At 39.0% G+C, this 20,501-nt stretch overlaps 1 long non-coding RNA gene across 2 annotated transcripts; it reads left to right on the top strand.

Annotated features, from left to right (window-relative positions):
• The first annotated feature begins 7,565 nt into the window (after positions 1–7,565).
• LOC120053974 lies at positions 7,566–19,051 on the top strand. Of its 2 annotated transcripts, none has more exons than XR_005477559.1 (3): positions 7,566–8,015; positions 8,399–8,706; positions 18,187–19,051. It is a non-coding gene; the product is annotated as an uncharacterized LOC120053974 (long non-coding RNA). The 2 variants fall into 2 exon arrangements; XR_005477560.1 differs by having other exon boundaries at positions 8,605–8,706.
• Positions 19,052–20,501: the final 1,450 nt, after the last annotated feature.

A 20,501-nucleotide genomic window follows, 5' to 3' on the forward strand; every position in this document is an offset into this window, starting at 1 on the left:
CACCAAATCACTCTTAAAATCTACTTTTCAAAGTGCAATATTCACATTACTTTTGATGTTTTTTCTTGTTATTTGTTAACAATACATTTAACTAATCACTTAATCAAACTGCTCAAAACTGATAAATACTGAACCAAAATGATTTAGTGCATAGTTCACATATAGTTTGATAACTGCTGAACATTGTGAAGTTCTAAATTCTTACATCATTAATGTATCAATTAACAATATACAGGGCGGCAGGTAGCCTAGCGGTTAAGAGCGTTGGGCCAGTAACCGAAAGGCCGCTGGTTTCGAATCTCCGAGCTAACCAGGTGAAAAACATGTCGATGTGCCCTTGAGCAAAGCAAGGCTGGGTTTTTCACACTCAACAGTTTCACATATGTTTCAAGAATGGTCCACCACCTGAAGAACATCCAGCCAACTTGACACAACTGTGGGAATCATTGGATTCAATATGGGCCAGCATCCCTGTGGACCGCTTCTAGAATTTATCCCAAAACGAATTGAGGCTATTCTGAGGGCAAAGGAGGGTGCAACTCAATAGTAGCAAGGTGTTCTTAATGTTTTGTATACTCAGTGTATAGTGTAGTGTACAATGCATTTCTGAAATACCTGGGTTGTATATACTGTTTTTTCAACCACTTTGGCACATTTTTCAGAAATGGTATATTTTCAAAACTTTAAGTAAAAAACTCTAAACTGATAACACTTCTAATGCCCCCTCCCCTATCTTATGTTCAGAAGCTTCGATTGTACATTCATTGGGGTTTCACACACCTTCACATTTAGTCGTTTATGCAAAATCAAAGTTTTCCTTGAAATACCATGTGCACCTTTTGATTAGTCACCGATACAGTAGATAATGATAGGCTCACCATTTAGTCATTTTAACTACCATTTAATCCAATATAATAAATTACAGGATACACATTTCAAAACGTATTTTTGAAGTGCTGAATAGAAAGAATAGTAGATATAATTTTTATACAGTATTTGACTATAACTTGACATGCACACTTTTTAAAATAACTTGTGTCAAATGGCAGGTTGTGAGTATGTTGACAAATATGTCAGTCTTACAGTTTCATTATCCTTATACCATCGTGTCCCAAACTAGGGGTCGTGACCCGATGTGGGGTAAACAAAAAAGTAAACATCGGCCATTTATAACATAACATTTTTTCACATGGCGGGGTTGCAAATACATGCAGTATTTACAGCCACATCCATATATTATTTGGTTGCAACATAAATTGATGTCAAATTGATGCATTATGAGGTAAAAGATAGACATTTACAGTGTTCAGCAGTTATCAAACTATATACGTTAACTAGCAAATCCAGGACTTGCAGAATAAATTAGGACAGCATTCACACCACTTGACTTTTTCCACATTTTGTTGTGTTACAAAGTGGGATTAAAATGTATTTAATTGTCTTTTTTTGTTAACAATCTACACAAAATACCCTCTGAAAGTGTAAGAAAATGTTTCATTTGTAAATAAAAACATGGAAAATAAAACAATCATTCTGTACATCTTGATTTGATAAGTATTCAACCCCCTGAGTCCATACATGTTAGAATCACCTTTGGCAGCAGTTACAGCTGTGAAAGTCTCGAAAAGCTTTCCACACCTGGACTGTGCAATATTTGCCCATTATTCTTTTCAAAATTATTCAAGCTCCGTCAAATTGGTTGTTGATCATTGCTAGACAACCATTTTCAGGTCTTGCCATAGATTTTCAAGCAGATTCAGGCCAAAACTGTAACTCAGCCTCTCAGGAACATTCACTGTCTTCTTGGTAAGCAACTCCAGTGTCGATTTGGCTTTGTATTTTAGGTTATTGTCCTGCTGACAAAGTTGTCTAGGAGCTGGTTACAAGGTGACTGTGTCTGTCGGTGGGATGTTGTTATAATCCCTCTCTAGACCAATTACCCTGAATTTAAATTCCTTATCTTCTTTCAACTCAAGCCAAACTCAACCCAACTACCTCAACCCATGGCAGATTCCAAAGACAAACTCAAAACCTCTCAACAAACTAAGAGCGGTAAACCTTAATGTCCACTGAATTCTGAAAACTTTCAGGAATTTGGGGAATTAGCTTAACGTGTAAAATATATAAAACAATACAATAAGATGCTTTACAAATTAAAACATACAATCATAAAGATGTAAATATAACGCATTCAATTCGTGAAAATCATAGAAAAGTAAAATTGTGTTTATATGAACAGCATGAAATAAGGCTGAAAATGCTAAATACTCTATTCCACTCGGTAATGGCTACTGTATTATTCATTATTGTGTTATACAGTTTTTCCCCCAATTGGTTTGGAACATTGTGGGGATCAAAGCTCCATGCTCTAAAAACAATCACCAAAACAACCTTTTTATGAGATTTGGAAACACCTAAAACACATTTGCTACTCTTTTTAAATATTCAGACAAAACCTTTTATGTAACATGCCCTTTATGTAAGTTACACATAATTTTGTCAGTTGCTTAAGTGTATAGAAATGAGTGGATCGTAAAGACAGATCGTCCAGAGCCGTGGTTATGGGGGCAACATTCCCACCAACAAGCAAATGTGTGCTTTCCCACTGAAGACCAGTGTTCAATTGCCATCTCCACCTTTAATGTCATGTGTCTGTCTAAATAAAGCAAAAAATACTAAAGGTAGAGTGAAATTCCACTCTCCATAAAAGGAATGCGACCTTTACTAGTTCAGGATTTAAATTAACACTCAGTGATGGTAAAAAAACATTGGTGTTGATAGCCTGAGTGTGATAATGTAATTTGTCTATGTAGTAAAACATTGACACTCAAAACCACACCCATCATTATCATATTTCCCAGCATGCTTTATTGCGGGTTGATATTTTGTTTCAATATCTGTGTTTTTACATGCACATTGATTGATTAATTGATCTTAGGCTGTACAAAGATAAATAGCATACATTTTTCTAAACTAATCCAATCTGTTAGGAGGTGGATTTATTGCACCCATTAATGAGATGGTTGTTCCCATTTAAATGGTTTAGGTTGTCTCCTTTGCCCAATTCTTCCTACTATGGCAGTCATTGTAAATGCATTTTGTGGGTGATTAAAAATTTACGATCGCTGGATATCTTGACTTGGGCTGGATTCCAACAGGAATTAAATATCACTTTTCAAGCCAACATAATGTGACTTGCCTGATGCGGCCTGCAAACCAGGAGTTTCAGACCACAGTCTTTTGGTAATACTAGGCTGTTGAGGTACAGCTTTAAGGATGATATAGTAATTTATGCACTCACTTGGTGAAGGATTAATATATATTCAATGCAACAACCATGTCTCTGCCACAAGGAAACACGACTATGGATGGTAAATTCCAACGTTTATAACAGGCACTCTGAGATATATGCATATATTTGCTTATATTTGCCTATATCCCAGTGTGCCTTTAGAGTGAATGTTGGAATTACCACCCATGACTGTGTTTGTTAGTGACAGAGAGTTAGTCATTGCATTCACCTGCATGCTAAGTGCTTATCAAGGGCTGCAGTAAAATATATGTTGTTATAAGTGTGCTCAAATACCAGAAGGTACACCATTTACTTTTTTTCCCTTCTGTTTACTATTGGCTGAGTCAACCAATAGCGTTGCACCTTTAACCTTCAACCTTTAAATTTCTCCAGGACCATCTGCTTTCATACCACAAGGTAAGATTAAAAACAACATGAATTATACTTCAATGGTGATATTAACCAGAGCCAAGTTGTTTTCCAACAGTATAATTTAAATAGCAACTGCTAACTTGTGGCCATCAAAAGTTGCTGCTTAGCTTACCTGCTTGGCAAGCTATCTAGCTAGCATGGTAATGGTACAGTAAACTTACAGTAGCTCTAGCATTCATTTTCATAGGTAAGAGAACTGTCAAAGTTGATGAGATCTCAAATATAATGCAATCTGCTAACGTTACCAAGGTTAAGTTATTGCCCATTTTAGTAAACACTGTTTAGCTATTTCAGATAGCAAATGTTAGCTAGATAACTAACAAACTTAGCTATCTAAACAGCTTACAGTACGGTCACACATCATTTGGTAAAGTGACAGTAGCATTCACTTTCAATGGGGGGAGCTGTCAGAGTTCTTGTAACCTGATTTTCTTTTGACTTTTTTTGCTAGGTAGCTATATTATTATGCCAGCTAATTTAGACAATGCTTTGATATCCATGGGATAAAATGTGACCTGATTCAGGAAACTAGGCGTATGTCGTCAGTCACGACTTCACAGTAGAGCCGTTTGAACGTAAAATATATATTTTTATCAAAATGCATTTTTTGGCAGAAATGCCTTCTCAAACATGTGAACTTCATGTGCCTTAATATCAAACGTGTATGCCATCTGTAAATATGAATACAATTGTTAAATTATGAGCCTAGTTGGTTTAGCCACAGAAAAAGTAGCAACCTTCCCATTGGCCATGATTGGCTGAGATAATGAGTGGGCTGGACATGCCAAGAGATGAGTTTGGATTGGTCTGCCATATAGCACGCGTCTGTCTATTGGAGTAGGTCAGTATGTTTAGGTAATCGTGTTGAACATGCTTTTTTAGAAATGTTTGGTGTTGTAAAACTGCATAAACCTAATGTCAAGTTAGTGTACTGTTAGCTAGCTAACGTTAGCTGGTTGACTCGCTAGCTAATGTTATGTGTGCTCTCCACTTTCTGGAGGACTGAGTTTTGAAATCAGTAGAATTCGAGTATGATAGCTAAGGAGATGGAGAAAACATCAGCCTGGATTACATATTCAAACTAAGGGCAACCATGCATGGCAACAGACAGGAGACCATCCAACCATGATGTACGGTAAGATAGTCTAGCTAGCTACATTTTCAGATATTACACGTTTCTAATTTTGACAAAGTGGTTTCATTTCAAGTGTACTGTTAGTTAGCTAACATTAGCTGGCTGGGTCGCTAGCTAACGTTATGTGTATGATCTTATTCTCCGTATCTCAGACACATTTGCTTGACTAGTTGTAGCCGTAGAACCTGGTTGGTTAGCTACCTGCAGATTCATGCAGGGTAGTAACGTCATGAGTTGTGATTATGGGCCATTGTTTCGCTAGTTAGCTAGCTACATGTCTTAACAAACGACTCCACTATGTAAGTATCCATTTCAATAGAATGTCAATGCAACTGTTGATAGACGCACAAGCTGGTAAATTCGCTCTGGCTATCTACTCCGATTTCAGACCACAGGTAAGATAGTCTCTAGCTAGCTACATTTTCAGATATTACGCGTTTCTAATTTTGACAGAAGTATTTTCATTTCAAGTTAGTGTACTGTTAGCTGGCTGGCTCGCTAACCAACATTACGTTATGCATTGGGATTCATTGTTTACCTAGTTAGCTATCTAGATACATTTCTTAACAAAAGACTCTCGTTTTAGTGTGCCAGAGCGCAGAATAAGTGATGCATTTTTTAAATCCTAAACACCAGTTGAATATGTCCGGTGGTCAGTAAACGTAGGCAACAAAGCGTAATTCAATTGTTGCCAGCAGCACAGTTACAGTCACCAACGCTCTGGATAACATGAATACGGCCAAACCAGCTCTGCTAGGGTGAGTAAAATGGTCAGAGTGGGGTGTTCTGTCATTGTGTCTGGAAGTAGCTAGCCAATGTTAGCCAGTTAGCTTGGGTGCTTGAGTTGTGAGGTCAGAGCTTTCGGATCAACCATACTTATTGGCCAGAGCGGCCAGTGTGCGCTCTGAACGCGAAACGCACTGAATTTGCAAAAGGACAATCTGACAGCACAGTTTCTGTCACCAAGATAACATAACAGCCTAACCAGCTCTGCTAGGGCGAGTAATGTTCAGTGAGCTGTTCTCTCTCTCTTAATTGTCTGGAAGTAGCTGGCAAGTTAGTACAGGACGCTCGGATCAACCCTTAAAGAGATGGGTGGTGATAAGGCTTAATAACCTTTAACGAGTCACCAACCCGGATCCGGGATCACCCCCCACTCCCCCCCCCACTGAGTAGCATAGCTAGCATAGCGTCACAAGTAAATTGTAGCATCTAAATATCATTAAATCACAAGTCCAAGACACCAGATGAAAGATACAGATCTTGTGAATAAAGCCACCATTTCAGATTTTTAAAATGTTTTACAGGGAAGACACAATATGTAAATCTATTAGCTAACCACGTTAGCATAAGACACAATTTTTTTACTCCAACAGTTTTTTCCTGCGTCAGTAGCTATCACTAATTCGACTAAATAAAAATATATATAGCCACTAACCAAGAAACAACTTCATAAGATGACAGTCTGATAACATATTTATGGTATAGCATAGTTTTTTTTTGAAAAATGTGCATTTTTCAGGTATAAATCACAGTTCTACATTGCAGCTGCAATCTGAAATAGTGCTGACGCAGCCAGAACAATTACAGAGACCAACGTCATATAACTAATTACTTATCTTAAAACATTTCAGAAAAATACACAGCGTACAGATATTGAAAGCCCAACATCTGGTGAATCCAAACAATATTTCAGATTTATTAAATGTTTTATAGCGAAAACAAAATGTAGCGCTAAATTAGCATAGCCACGCCAGCCAGAACCAGCTGGGCGCCCGCGACCAGTTCACATGCACGACAGATATATGAAATAACATCGTAAATTGGGTCTTACTATTGCTGATCTTTCATCAGAATGTTGATCAATGTGTCCTTAGTCCTGATGAGTCGTTCAATCCATTCATAATGGCAACTTTCCCTCTTCATTTAGCATATGTACTGGTCAACTGGCCAAAGTAAAAAAAGTCACAGAACGGAACACGGCAAAACTCCCGAAAAAATTCAAATAATCTGATTAAACTATATTGAAAAAACATACATTAAGATGATATGGTCACATGTATCAAACAAACTTCGAGACGGAGATAGTTTTCATCCGTAACGGCAGCAAAACAGTAGACAATCGCACCTCCAAATAGCGCGAGTCAGAGAACCGGAAGTTGTCGGTCACGCCAAAGAAATAGGTCTTATTTCACGTCAGTACAAGGTAAACAAAAAATTTCTCCTCTGACGTCCTCTTGACACCCAGAGGAAGACGAATGAAGTGTGTTTCGGGTCATAGGTGGCGTGACCATATATAGGCAGAGCGTTGAAGCGAGCATACACATCTTGCATTCTTCTTCTTGGTCAGGGAAAGTGCTGTCAAATGACTTCTGTTTAACTCAGAGACAAAATTGAAACGGTTTTAGAAACTATAGATTGTTTTCTATCCAATGGTATTAATTATATGCATATAGTAAGAGCAATAATTGAATAAGAGGCAGTTTAATCTGTAGAGGAAATTATGCTAATGCGAAAACAGCACCCCTATAGTGGCAAGAGGGTGTGAACAATGCTGAATAGGTGTAGACAAAGAAGGGCTCTCCAATAGTAGTACCAAAACATTGAAAGACGGTTTTCTCAAAAGTGAGTTTACAAGTTGATCAACTTTCAAAGCAGAATTACTTTCCCATTGTTTCCTCAAATGCAGTGTATGATATACCGTTTTGTAGCTCTGAGTCTCTACATTTATGCAACGTAAAAAACAGAAGTTAAAATGTTGCTACATAAGACAGAATCCAGGTTGTGAGTCACAAATGTCTTATAAACATCAGGCCATAGCGAACATTACCTATATACCTATGTATTTGTTTATTAATTAAAATCAGTCAGCCTAAATTGACAAATTTGCCATGATGCTTGATTAGCATACTTGCTTGACAAATATCCCAATAACATAATGTATTCTTGTAGGCTGACTCTATTAGCCAAGTTTACATTAGGTTTGCTATGTATTTCTAATTGTTATTGTGGTAGTGTGATACATTCATCCTGTTTGTTTCAGATGTCTAAAAAGCCCCATAAGCCCATAAGGGAGTGCGTACATTTGCCACCACAGGGGTTTGGCCTGCCGATGCGGGCAACAGGCCAGCTCCGAGGTGGTATAACCTTTCATAGGTATGTATTATGACGAGATAATGGCAACATGCATAGGCCTATGCCATTTGAACTTTGTGTTCCTATAGAAAACATACTGTACTACTAGAAATACCTGTCATTAAATGTAGGCCTTTACTACTAATGAACAGCAACGTTATTATAATAATTGGCCATCAAATTGTCATTGCAACAAAGAGACTATTCACAGTGTCAAAGTCCCAAGCTGTGATCTTGTCAACCAATCACAACAGGTTAAGGGAAGTTCCAGAGAGATCTAGACTGCATCACCCTTTGATACTGTGGGGGATGGATAGTGGGGTTAGCTGCTTGAAAGAGCTGTGAGATGGTGAACTCACCAGCAGGGGACTTCCTAACACAGGCTTCCTTATTTATTGTTACAGATAGAGAATTGTCAAATGCAGGTCCGTGGACAACTCCTCCGGGGGCTTCAGAGATGATGTGTTTGTGGATTTCACCCCCAGAAGTTAGAAGTTAAAATTAATAAAGTTAACAGGCTAAAACGACATGTATTCTCTTTTCTGATTTACTGAAATTAGATATCGTGCTGTAATGTTGTCTCTGTATTTCCCCCCTATATTTTAAGCAGGTCTCTACCAGTGGACCTACTGGACCAGTACCTACAGCTCCACCAGTGCCTGTGTCTGCTGTTCAGGCTCCTTCATTGACGACTGCATTAAATTTGTCAATGGTAAATATTACAATTTTTTGTCACATTATTTTTCCTGAACTACTATGGCTCTGCTGCCATGATAGAACACTGACTCGGTTTCCTCCTCGGTTCATCGGGACTTAGGTTTTACTTTCTCTTTTGCTGTTCAATAAGCAAATGTTTTGGGGGCTCATATGTCTGCAGCAAGACCAAACCTTAACTTGGCAAGGAAGCTTGCTCAGCCAAATACAGTACAGGCTAATCTGTTAAAAGATTGGTTTGTATTGATCATTTGTTTCTATAACAGTATAACTTTAAATAATCTTAATGCAACTACATATCTGTTACGGACACAATATGTCTGTAGCTCGGCCAAGTTGTCTACAGCCTTTGTGAATGCCCCCACCCTTCCACCGGCCTCTGTGAGGGCCTAAACCCTTTTCTGGCCTCTGTGAGGGCCCCCACCCCTACTCGGCATCTGCGAGTGCCCCAATCCCTGCAATGCTGTCAAGAAGTGACATTTTACCTACTACATCATGCACTATTGTCATTTTAGAACTCCAGTGCCTTCCGAAAGTATTCCCACCCCTTAACTTTTTCCACATTTTGCTGTGTTACAGCCTGAAATTAAAATTGATAAAATTTAGATTTTGTGTCACTAATCTACACACAGTACCCCGACACAACAGTGGTAGGCCTGATCACCAACAATGATGAGACAGCCTATAGGGAGGAGGTCAGAGACTGGGCCGGGTGGTGCCAGAATAACAACCTATCCCTCAACGTAACCAAAACTAAGGAGATGATTGTGGACTACAGGAAAAGGAGGAGGTGATTTTGCAGAGCCACATCAATTTACAGAAATACTCATAACCTTTTCTCAATAGGGGGTGCTGTTTTCACTTTGTAAAAATTTTGTTCCCAAATTAAACTGCCTCGTACTCAATTCTTGCTCGTACAATATGCATATTATTATTACTATTGGATAGAAAACACTCTCTAGTTTCTAAAACCGTTTGAATTATATCTGTGAGTAAAACAGAACTCAAGTTGGAGCAAACTTCCTGTGAGGAAGTGAGAAATCTGAAATCAGGCAGGCTGTTCTGGGGTCAGTTTATTAATTTGCATGTCTTCTATTGGTCGACATGTACTGCATACGCCTTCCCCTAGATGTCAGCAAATAGTGAGAATTGGAATGGAGTTGCTAGGCAGATCTGAGGCCATATAAAGGGTCTGGGAACGTGGGGTGCACTCTTTTCAACATTCGCCATGACGCAAGACAGACCTCAGGATGGCGTTCTGGAAAGCTCCCGTTATAGGCCTTAGATATATCCGGCTCTGATTTTATTCGATATAGGTGTTAAAGACATCATAATGTTGTTATTTTAAACCGAGTTATATCAGTTTATATCAGTATATTGCGATTTTCGGATATTTCTTTGTGCTGCGTTATAGTGAGTTGGGCACGTCTGGGCCACATGGCTAATGTTTACTGCTAATTCCAAAGTTGAAGGCGACAATCTACAACCGAGCAACGATTCTTTTGGACAAAGGACAACTTGCCCAAGATTCTGATGAAAGCTCATCAAAAAGTAAGAACTATTTATGATGTTAATTCGTTGTATGTCGTAGTAACGTTAATTTTAAAAATCTAACACAGCGGTTGCATTAAGAACTAATGTATCTTTCATTTGCTGTCCAACCTGTATTTTTTAGTTAATTTTTAGTTAGTTAATGATTAGATTAGGTGCCTCTCCCAAGATTTCTCCCGACATTTTGTTGGCAGCTTGGCTACTATTCTCATTGTATAACCACGATTTGTGCCGCTAAATATGCACATTTTCGAACAAACTCTATATGTATTGTGTAATATGATGTTATAGGACTGTCATCTGAAGAAGTTTGAGAAGGTTAGTGAAAAAATTAATATATTTTGCTGGTTTATTCGTTATCGCTATTGTTGGCTTGAATCAATGCTGTTGTGTGGTTGGCTATTGTAGTAAGCTAATATAATGCTATATTGTGTTTTCGCTGTAAAACACTTAAAAAATCTGAAATATTGGCTGGATTCACAAGATCTTTGTCTTTCATTTGCTGTACGCTGTGTATTTTTCATAAATGTTTTATGATGAGTATTTAGGTAATTCACGTTGGTCTCTGTAGTTATTCTAGTTGCTTTGGTGAGAGTTGTGATGGTGGCTGCAATGTAAAACTATGATTTATACCTGAAATATGCACATTTTTCTAACAAAACATATGCTATACAATAAATATGTTATCAGACTGTCATCTGATGAAGTTGTTTCTTGGTTAGTGACTATTTATATCTTTATTTGGTCGAAATTGTGATAGCTACCTATGCAGGAAAAAAATGGTGGGAAAAAAAAGTTGTGTCTTTTGCTATCGTGGTTAGCTAATAGAAATACATATTGTGTCTTCCCTGTAAAACATTTTAAAAATCAGAAATGATGGCTGGATTCACAAGATGTGTATCTTTCATCTGGTGTCTTGGACTTGTGATTTAATGATATTTAGATGCTAGTATTTACTTGTGACGCTATGCTAGTCAGCTTTTTTACTGATGGGGGTGCTCCCGGATCCGGGATTGTGATGAAGTAGAAGATAATAAACATTGATTAAAGATACAAGTGTTTAGATAAACTTCTCCTTAATGCAACCGCTGTGTCAGATTTTTTTTAAACTTAACGGAAAAAGCACACCATGGCTGTGCCGTGTGCAAATTATAAAAGTACATGGCCATTAAGGCCAGATTGTTCTTCAAGATATTCAAACATTTATAGATGACCAGCAGGGTCAAATAATAATCATAATCCTTTTAAACAAGTTGCAGAGTTAACCTGATGAGGACAGAGGGCGCTGTTGTCACTTTGGGGGAAAAACGTGCCCAATTTAAACGGCCTCGTACTCAATTCTTGCTCGTAAAATATGCATATTATTATTACTATTGGATAGAAAACACTCTCTAGTTTCTAAAACCGTTTGAATTATATCTGTGAGTGAAACAGAACTCATTTGGCACAAACTTCCTGACCAGGAAGTGGAAAATCTGAAATCGATGCTCTCTTCTGGGTCCTGCCTAAAAATGGGCATGATACCTATTAGTATACATGCACGTCATACACCTTCCCCTGGATGTCAAGATGCAGTGAGAGAAGAAATGGAGTGTTTATCTTGGTCTGAGATGGAATACGTCCTCTTGGAATGACGTGTCACCGATTTCCTGTTTTCAGGAAGGCGCGAGGACAGTGGGATTGCCTTTTGAAAAGCTGTCGTTATAGGCGACTACTATCTCCGACTTTGATTTTATTTGATACATGTGACCATATCATCGTAAAGTATGTTTTTTCAATATAGTTTTATTAGATTTTTGACATTTATTCGGGACGTTAGGCGTGTTGCGTTGTGTGCCTTTGTTCAGAAAGGAGAGCTTCGCGCCACTTGGCCAGTGTGCTTGCTAATTCAAGAGGGAAAAACGATGTTCTAAATCCAAACAACGACTGTTCTGGACAAAGGACCCCTTGTCCAACATTCTGATGGAAGATCACCAAAAGTAGGACCCATTTTGTGATGCTATTTCATATATCTGTCGAACTGTGTACTAGTAGTTTTGCGCCCAGGTTTTGGCCACTCTCTCGCTATAACATAAGCCTTATGTCGTAATGAAGATATTTTTAGAATTCTAACATTGCGATTGCATTAAGAAGTTAGTGTATCTATCATTTCCTATACAACATGTATTTTTTTGTAATGTTTATGAATAGCTATTTGGTCAGAATAGGTGAGAGTCTAATAGAAATATCCGCACATTCTGAGAAAAAGAAGCTACTTTAGCATAATGGATAACCACTGATTTCAGCTCTAAATATGCACATTTTCGAACAAAACATAAGTGTATGTATAACCTGATGTTATAGGACTGTCATCTGAGGAAGGTTTATGAAGGTTAGTGAAAATTAATATCTTTTGCTGGTTTATTCGCTAACGCTAACGTGCCTATTGCTATCGCTAACGTGCCTTGATGAATGAATGCGGTAGTGTGGTAGGCTATTGTAGTAAGCTAATATAATGCTATATTGTGTTTTCGCTGTAAAACACTTAAAAAATCTGAAATATTGGCTGGATTCACAAGATGTTTGTCTTTCATTTGCTGTACACGATGCATTTTTCAGAAATGTTTTATGATGAGTATTTAGGTATTCCATGTTGGTCTCTAATTACTCTGGCTGCTTCGGTGCTATTTTTGACGGTAGCTGTGATGGTAGCTGCAATGTAAAACTGATTTATACCTCAAATATGCACATTTTTCGAACAAAACATAGATTTATTGTGTAACATGTTATAAGACTGTCATCTGATGAAGTTGTTTCTTGGTTAGTTTGGTTGGTTCTTGGTTAGTTAGGTTGGCTTTGCGCATGCTACCTGTGCTGTGAAAAATGTCTGTCCTTTTTTGTATTTGGTGGTGAGCTAACATAAATATACGTGCTGTTTTCGCTGTAAAACATTTTAAAAATCGGACATGTTGGCTGGATTCACAAGATGTGTACCTTTCATTTGCTGTATTGGACTTGTTAATGTGTGAAAGTTAAATATTTCAAAAAAATATATTTTGAATTTCGCGCTCTGCCTTTTCAGTGGAATGTGGGAGGAGTTCCGCTGGCGGAACGCTGGAGCAGTAAAGGTTAAATGGCTCTGATAGGAGGAAACTGAGGATGGATCAACAACATTGTAGTTACGCCACAATATTTACCTAAATGACAGAGTGAAAAGAAGGAAGCTTGTACAGAATAAAAAAGATTCCAAAACATGCATCCTGTTTAAAATAAGGCACTAAAGTAAAACTACAAAAAATGTGGCAAAGAAAGTAACTTTTTGTCCAGAATGCAAAGCGTTATGTTTGGGGCAAATCCAACACAACACATCACTGAGTACCATTCTTCATATTTTCAAGCATGGTGGTGACTGCATCATGTTATGGGTATGTTTGTCATCGGAAAGGACTAGGGAATTTTTCAGGATAAAAAGAAAAGGAATAGAGCTAAGTACAGACACAGTTGTAGAGAAAAACCTGGTTCAGTCTGCTTTCCAAAAGTGGAAGACAAACCCACCAGCAGGACAATAAACTAAATGCCAAATATACACTGGAGTTACTAACCAAACGACACTGAATATTCCTGAGTGGCCTTAGTTACAGTTTTGACTTAAATTGGCTTGTAAATCTTTAAAATCTATGGCATGACTTGAAAATGGTTGTCTACCAATGATCAACAACCAACTCGACAGGGCTTGAAGAATTTTTTGATTCAATATGCACAGCACTTCATAATTCTCTGAAATGGAATAAACTGTGCCTGATACTGATTCCAATGAATTGCCCCAAACCTCAACAGGGGGCTTGAAATTATATTGATTTAGATGTTTCAGGAGCCAATTTACACGGGGCATGACATGAGAAATGCGTGTGTCTACATGTGCTGGACCATCAAGCACATCACAAGAGAACAACTGTGTTACTATGCCTGGTGTTAGCTTTACTTCTTTGAATGTGTGGTAGGCCCCTCTGTCTGTCAGTGGCGAACCACTTTGCAAGTACACATGAGCAAAAACCTCTACTACTTTGATCAATGCTTATAACCTCTCCCTGCATGTCTACTTTACCATGTTGTTCTGTCAGCTGTACAATGGTGAGATCACTGTTTGGATACATCAATGTGAAGACACTATACATATCGTTCCTGTCTTCACTTGCTATGACAAACATCTGTTTAGGGGGCAGGCGAATAATGTCTGAGCTCAATACAAATTCAACGCTGGTCAGATCCTTATTCTCACTCTGATCAATGGCATGTAAGTACTTGGTACCATCAGAACCTACAGTGTACATGTATGTCGTCTCTCATGACCCCCTGCTAACAAGTTTCTCATCATCAAAGTCCATTGGCCAGACCATGCTCTTAGCCTCTTGGGCAGTTAAAAGCTCTCAGTAACTGAACTGAGATGCTGTGATTGTTGGTATTCTGTTTACCCATGAACTCGCTCAAATGGAAAGCACCAGAAACCACATACTTAACCATAGTCCCAAACATATTTATTCAAGTGGCTATGGAGGTGCATAGCCACTTGCATATGTGATGTATGAATGAGGTAATGGAGTCCAGGTGTGCATAATGATGAAGCACAGGTGCGCGTAATGATGAATTCCAGGTGCGCGTAATGATGGTTCCCAGGACCGGTGGTTAGTAAACCGGCGACGTTGAATGCCGGAGAGGAGGACCGGGAGAAGACGTGACATTAGCCATAGAAAAAGCGAGAAACCTTCTCGCTAGCCATGATTGGCTGAGATAATGAATGGGCTGGACATGCCGAGAGATGAGTGTGGATTGGTCTGCCATGTAGCACCTTCTGTCTATAACATGAGCTGCTCGATGTGTGTAGAGAATCCTTTCTACTGCAGCTTTTTTGAAAGATATCATGGAGAACTGCAAAAGTGTTGCTACTGCTCTCAATAACACTGCAGCCAAGAATTTTTCAGGCGCTATCGACAAAGCTCTGTGAGGAAAAAGTTGTGATGAGCTACTTTCTGGAGGACGAACATTTGATGCTGACTCTCTCGGACTCTGAAAATTAATCAGACGATGAGAACATCCCTGATTTAGGTAAAAACGTTTTCATTGAACCAGACATTGTAGAGTCTTCTGATGACTGTGATGGGGAAGAAACGGCGATCAACAGTGTTGCTGTCACGGAAGAAGATGACCCGGGTTTTGAAATCAGTGGAATGCCTGGTGGAAGCAGAGTATGAAAAGGAGATTAATACAATTCTGGCATTTGATTGCAAAATGCAGTGGGAGACAAAAAGAGAAGACAGAAGGCTGTTGTATAAAACACCTGTCTCCGGATTACATCTTCAAACTAAGGCCAACCATGGCATCCGTGACAGAGAGGGAGAAAGATATGATGATTCTTATAGCATTGCACACAGTCAGTTTGAATCAGAGTGACTTGACACAACAAGCCAAGCAAACTGTACAAACAAAACGGACACAACGTCTTATTTAATGAAAGGGCTTGCAGTCTGCCGTAAAGCATTTGGGTAAGAGTCAAGCTATATTTTCAAATATTATACATTACAAATTTTGTCAGAAAGTTGTTTTCATTGCAAGTTAAAGGGACTGTTAGCTTGCTCACCTGTTAATGTATGATCAGTGTGGTAATTTTATTTGTATCTCAGAAATTCATTTGCATTGCTAGTTTTAGCCTAATGTTAGTTAGCTAACTAACATTGCACCTAGTTGGTTAGCTTTAGCTAGCTATGCCAATCGATTTTGTTTTACTAGTACTCTATGGGTTGGGATTATAGTTAATTGTTTAGCTAACATGTCGAAATAAAAGACTCCACTTCGCGAGATGATTACATGACCCATCAAGTTAGCCAGTTGTGTCTGGCAGTGATAACGGCCATCTATTGTATAATAATAATGCTAATATATTTGTATCTGGAATTTGTCTTTCAGCATCAGTAGAACAAGTCTGACTCCTCCACCAGTCATACAAGGAGAATGGTCTAATGCCTCCCATTAAAAAGAGAGCATGCGCAAGCAATCACAGGTTACACCTGAAGCATAAGGACTTGCAGCGAATTGTGAACTTCATGAACAACTACAGTGGGGAGAACAAGTATTGGATACACTGCCGATTTTGCAGGTTTTCCTACTTACAAAGCATGTAGAGGTCTGTAATTTTTTATCATAGGTACACTTCAACTGTGAGAGACGGAATCTAAAACAAAAATCCAGAAAATTACATTGTATGATTTTTAAGTAATTCATTTGAATTTTATTGCATGACATAAGTATTTGATACATCAGAAAAGCAGAACTTAATATTTGGTACAAAAACCTTTGTTTGCAATTACAGAGATCATATGTTTCCTGTAGTTCTTGACCAGGTTTGCACACACTGCAGCAGGGATTTTGGCCCACTCCTCCATACAGACCTTCTCCAGATCCTACAGGTTTCGGGGCTGTCGCTGGGCAATACGGACTTTCAGCTCCCACCAAAGATTTTCTATTGGGTTCAGGTCTGGAGACTGGCTAGGCCACTCCAGGACCTTGAGATGCTTCTTACGGAGCCACTCCTTAGTTGCCCTGGCTGTGTGTTTCGGGTTGTTGTCATGCTGGAAGACCCAGCCACGACCCATCTTCAATGCTCTTACTGAGGGAAGGAGGTTGTTGGCCAAGATCTCGCAATACATGGCCCCATTCATCCTCCCCTCAATACGGTGCAGTCGTCCTGTCCCCTTTGCAGAAAAGCATCCCCAAAGAATGATGTTTCCACCTCCATGCTTCACGTTTGGGATGGTGTTCTTGGGGTTGTACTCATCCTTATTCTTCCTCCAAACACGGCGAGTAGAGTTTAGACCAAAAAGCTCTATTTTTGTCTCATCAGACCGCATGACCTTCTCCCATTCCTCCTCTGGATCATCCAGATGGTCATTGGCAAACTTCAGACGGGCCTGGACATGCGCTGGCTTGAGCAGGGGGACCTTGCATGCGCTGCAGGATTTTAATCCATGACGGCGTAGTGTGTTACTAATGGTTTTCTTTGAGACTGTGGTCCCAGCTCTCTTCAGGTCATTGACCAGGTCCTGCCGTGTAGTTCTGGGCTGATCCCTCACCTTCCTCATGATCATTGATGCCCCACGATGTGAGATCTTGCATGGAGTCCCAGACCGAGGGTGATTGACCGTCATCTTGAACTTCTTCCATTTTCTAATAATTGCGCCAACAGTAGTTGCCTTCTCACCAAGCTGCTTGCCTATTGTCCTGTAGCCCATCCCAGCCTTGTGCAGGTCTACAATTTTATCCCTGATGTCCTTACACAGCTCTCTGGTCTTGGCCATTGTGGAGAGGTTGGAGTCTGTTTGATTGAGTGTGTGGACAGGTGTCTTTTATACAGGTAACGAGTTCAAACAGGTGCAGTTAATACAGGTAATGAGTGGAGAACAGGAGGGCTTCTTAAAGAAAAACTAACAGGTCTGTGAGAGCCGTAATTCTTACTGGTTGGTAGGTGATCAAATACTTATGTCATGCAATAAAATGCAAATTAATTACTTAAAAATCATACAATGTGATTTTCTGGATTTTTGTTTTAGATTCCGTCTCTCACAGTTGAAGTGTACCTATGATAAAAAAAATTACAGACCTCTACATGCTTTGTAAGTAGGAAAACCTGCAAAATCGGCAGTGAATCAAATACTTGTTCTCCCCACTGTATGCAGAGGATAATGCAATAGTATTACCAGGACACCACCCAGGACACAAACACCTGTGGAAAGCTGCTGCCATCTCATGTGACAAAAGCAGCAGTGTGGCGTCTCTATAAGGACTCAATGACAAGACTTGAATAAAACAAACACCACATCTTTTGATTATTTCATTTACTTCCAACATGATTGGCACTACTTTTATTGATCTCACATTATTTGTGTATTTTTCATAGGTACGTGTAGTCGGCTGTCATTGTTCAGGAATCTGTAGAGAAAATTGCTGCCCTACATCTCAAGCACTAAGCCGGAGGTGTAGCGATCGTTGTTGGAAGGATGGTCGGACCAAGATGCAGCGTGGGGTAGGTTAATAATTTTTTATTTATGATAACTGGCACAAAACAAGAAAGAGTAACAAATGGTAGTGCACCTTACCTTAGGTCATTTCGGAACTGCCTCCTATCGATTTTTGTTTGATCACAAAGCAAACCCTCCTAGTGTATCTGTTTGGAATACCCAAGCTCTTATCATTGAACAATTCTAAGCATTTTTAGAATACCAAATCAAAGATATCTTAAAACATTCCCCCCAAATACGAGAATAAAGACTACCAACCTTTTCTTTAGACTGGGAAAAGCAATGTATTTTGGATCTCGTCACCACCTCTGTCGTGTACCAGTTCGCCCCTGGCCTGAAATTTACCCTCAACTCAGAGGTCAGGTCTTTGTCTTACGGATCCTAGATCCGTCTGTGCACGGTGTTTCAGCAGTTTCCTGGGACGACAGAGGTAGGTTTTGAAATCCGGCTCGAAGGACCAATTGTTGAAGGAATTTGTTTCCTATATGTTCATTAACCAATTTAATTATACAAAGCAATCACTCTGTCCGTTTCTATGAATACGTAAGATCCTTATTTGCATAAAATAGACATAGACCCGTGTCCAAATTAATCAATAGTGTTTATTCTCGAGAGTACTCTGACGTGCATATACAAAACCCGTTATTTTTATCCCTTCTTTTACTAACGCACATACATACACACTAATCTGGATTATCTCCTGAAGCCTTTTACCAGTTTATTACCCCTTAGCTGACAGTTCCAGCCCCCCCCCCCCCCCCCCCAGATACGGAAAACCTGGAGGGGGGGGGGGGGGGGGGGGGGGGGGGCTCTCCCTGTCTCCTCTTATCTTCACAGAGTTCTAGCTGGGTCCGTTCAAACATAGTTTAATGATCCACAGAGTTTTCTTTAAGCACACACACAGACATTCCTTTCTACCCTCATACATGCTCCATAACAAATAATCATAATGGTTAAGTTTCTGGGTAGAATTATTTAATCATTTATCTTAACCCTTGATAAAATATTCTAACACTCACTGCAATTTAATAACACACTTCTCACTTCTAGCAAGACTGTAAACATTGGTCTCTACATTGCAACACTATTTCGCATTTTGTTGTTTGAGGAGTGTTAGAACATTTTGAGAATAAAAATAATAAAGTTTTTCCCTTATTTGTATTGATAGTGTGTTATGTTTGGAATACACATCCATACTTTACACATTTGGATATCTGTGTGTATGTGTGTGTTTACTACATGTATGACAAAACTTTATTGCAAACTGCTATGCCCTGCACACAGAAAAAGTGTTTTTCATTTATACTATCAGTGCGTAGTTGGTGCTTTGTGTGCTTATTCAAATGATGGTTTGTGTGTACTGTATTGAATCAAAAACACAGTTTTTTAAAAAGAGTTTGAAGAGTTTTGCAAGAGTTGTTGCTTTTGCAAGAGATGTAGAATGTTTTGCTGGTTTGGTGTAAGGTTTTGTGGTTAGTGTGTCGAGTTTTGCAAAAATAGCCTATAGTTTCAAAGATAGTGCCTCAGCAATCAGAACAAACTGTAATAGATCAATGACCCATGAGTGTCTCATTCCAATGCTAATATGCTCTTAAGGCACTATTTATAGCTCTGTTGAACTGACTTTAAAAAAATAAATTAAAAAAATGCATTAGGGCCTGCTTTTTGCCTACAGTATGTGACTCGTTTGCCTTTAGTTCAACTACTGAAGCGCATTCTGGTACGCTTTTGTCACGCTCGCTATCCTCAAACTCCCCATCATAAATCAACCAAGGCGCATGTAGTTCCACATCTTTTAATAGGAGTGAAACCTTAACAATCAAAAACAAACAGGTAAACAGCAAATGAACGTGACGCAACCGAGGTGCACACAAACACACACGGAAAATAATAATTACCCACACATTAGGTGGGAAAAAAGGCTGCCTAAGTATGATTCTCAATCAGAGACAACGATAGACAGCTGTCCCTGATTGAGAACCATACCTGGCCAAAACATAGAAATACAGAAACCTAGAAAACAAAACATAGAATGCCAACCCCACATCACACCCTGACCTAACCAAATAGAGAAATAAAACAGCTCTCTAAGGTCAGGGCGTGACAGCTTTCATTCTATCACAACAATTTATTTTAAAAACAAATGCTACATTTTAGGGATGGTGAAAAGTTCTTCATGAATGAAATACAGTTA

The sequence above is a fragment of the Salvelinus namaycush genome, chromosome 9, assembly GCF_016432855.1.
Source record: "Salvelinus namaycush isolate Seneca chromosome 9, SaNama_1.0, whole genome shotgun sequence".
NCBI lineage: Eukaryota > Metazoa > Chordata > Actinopteri > Salmoniformes > Salmonidae > Salvelinus > Salvelinus namaycush.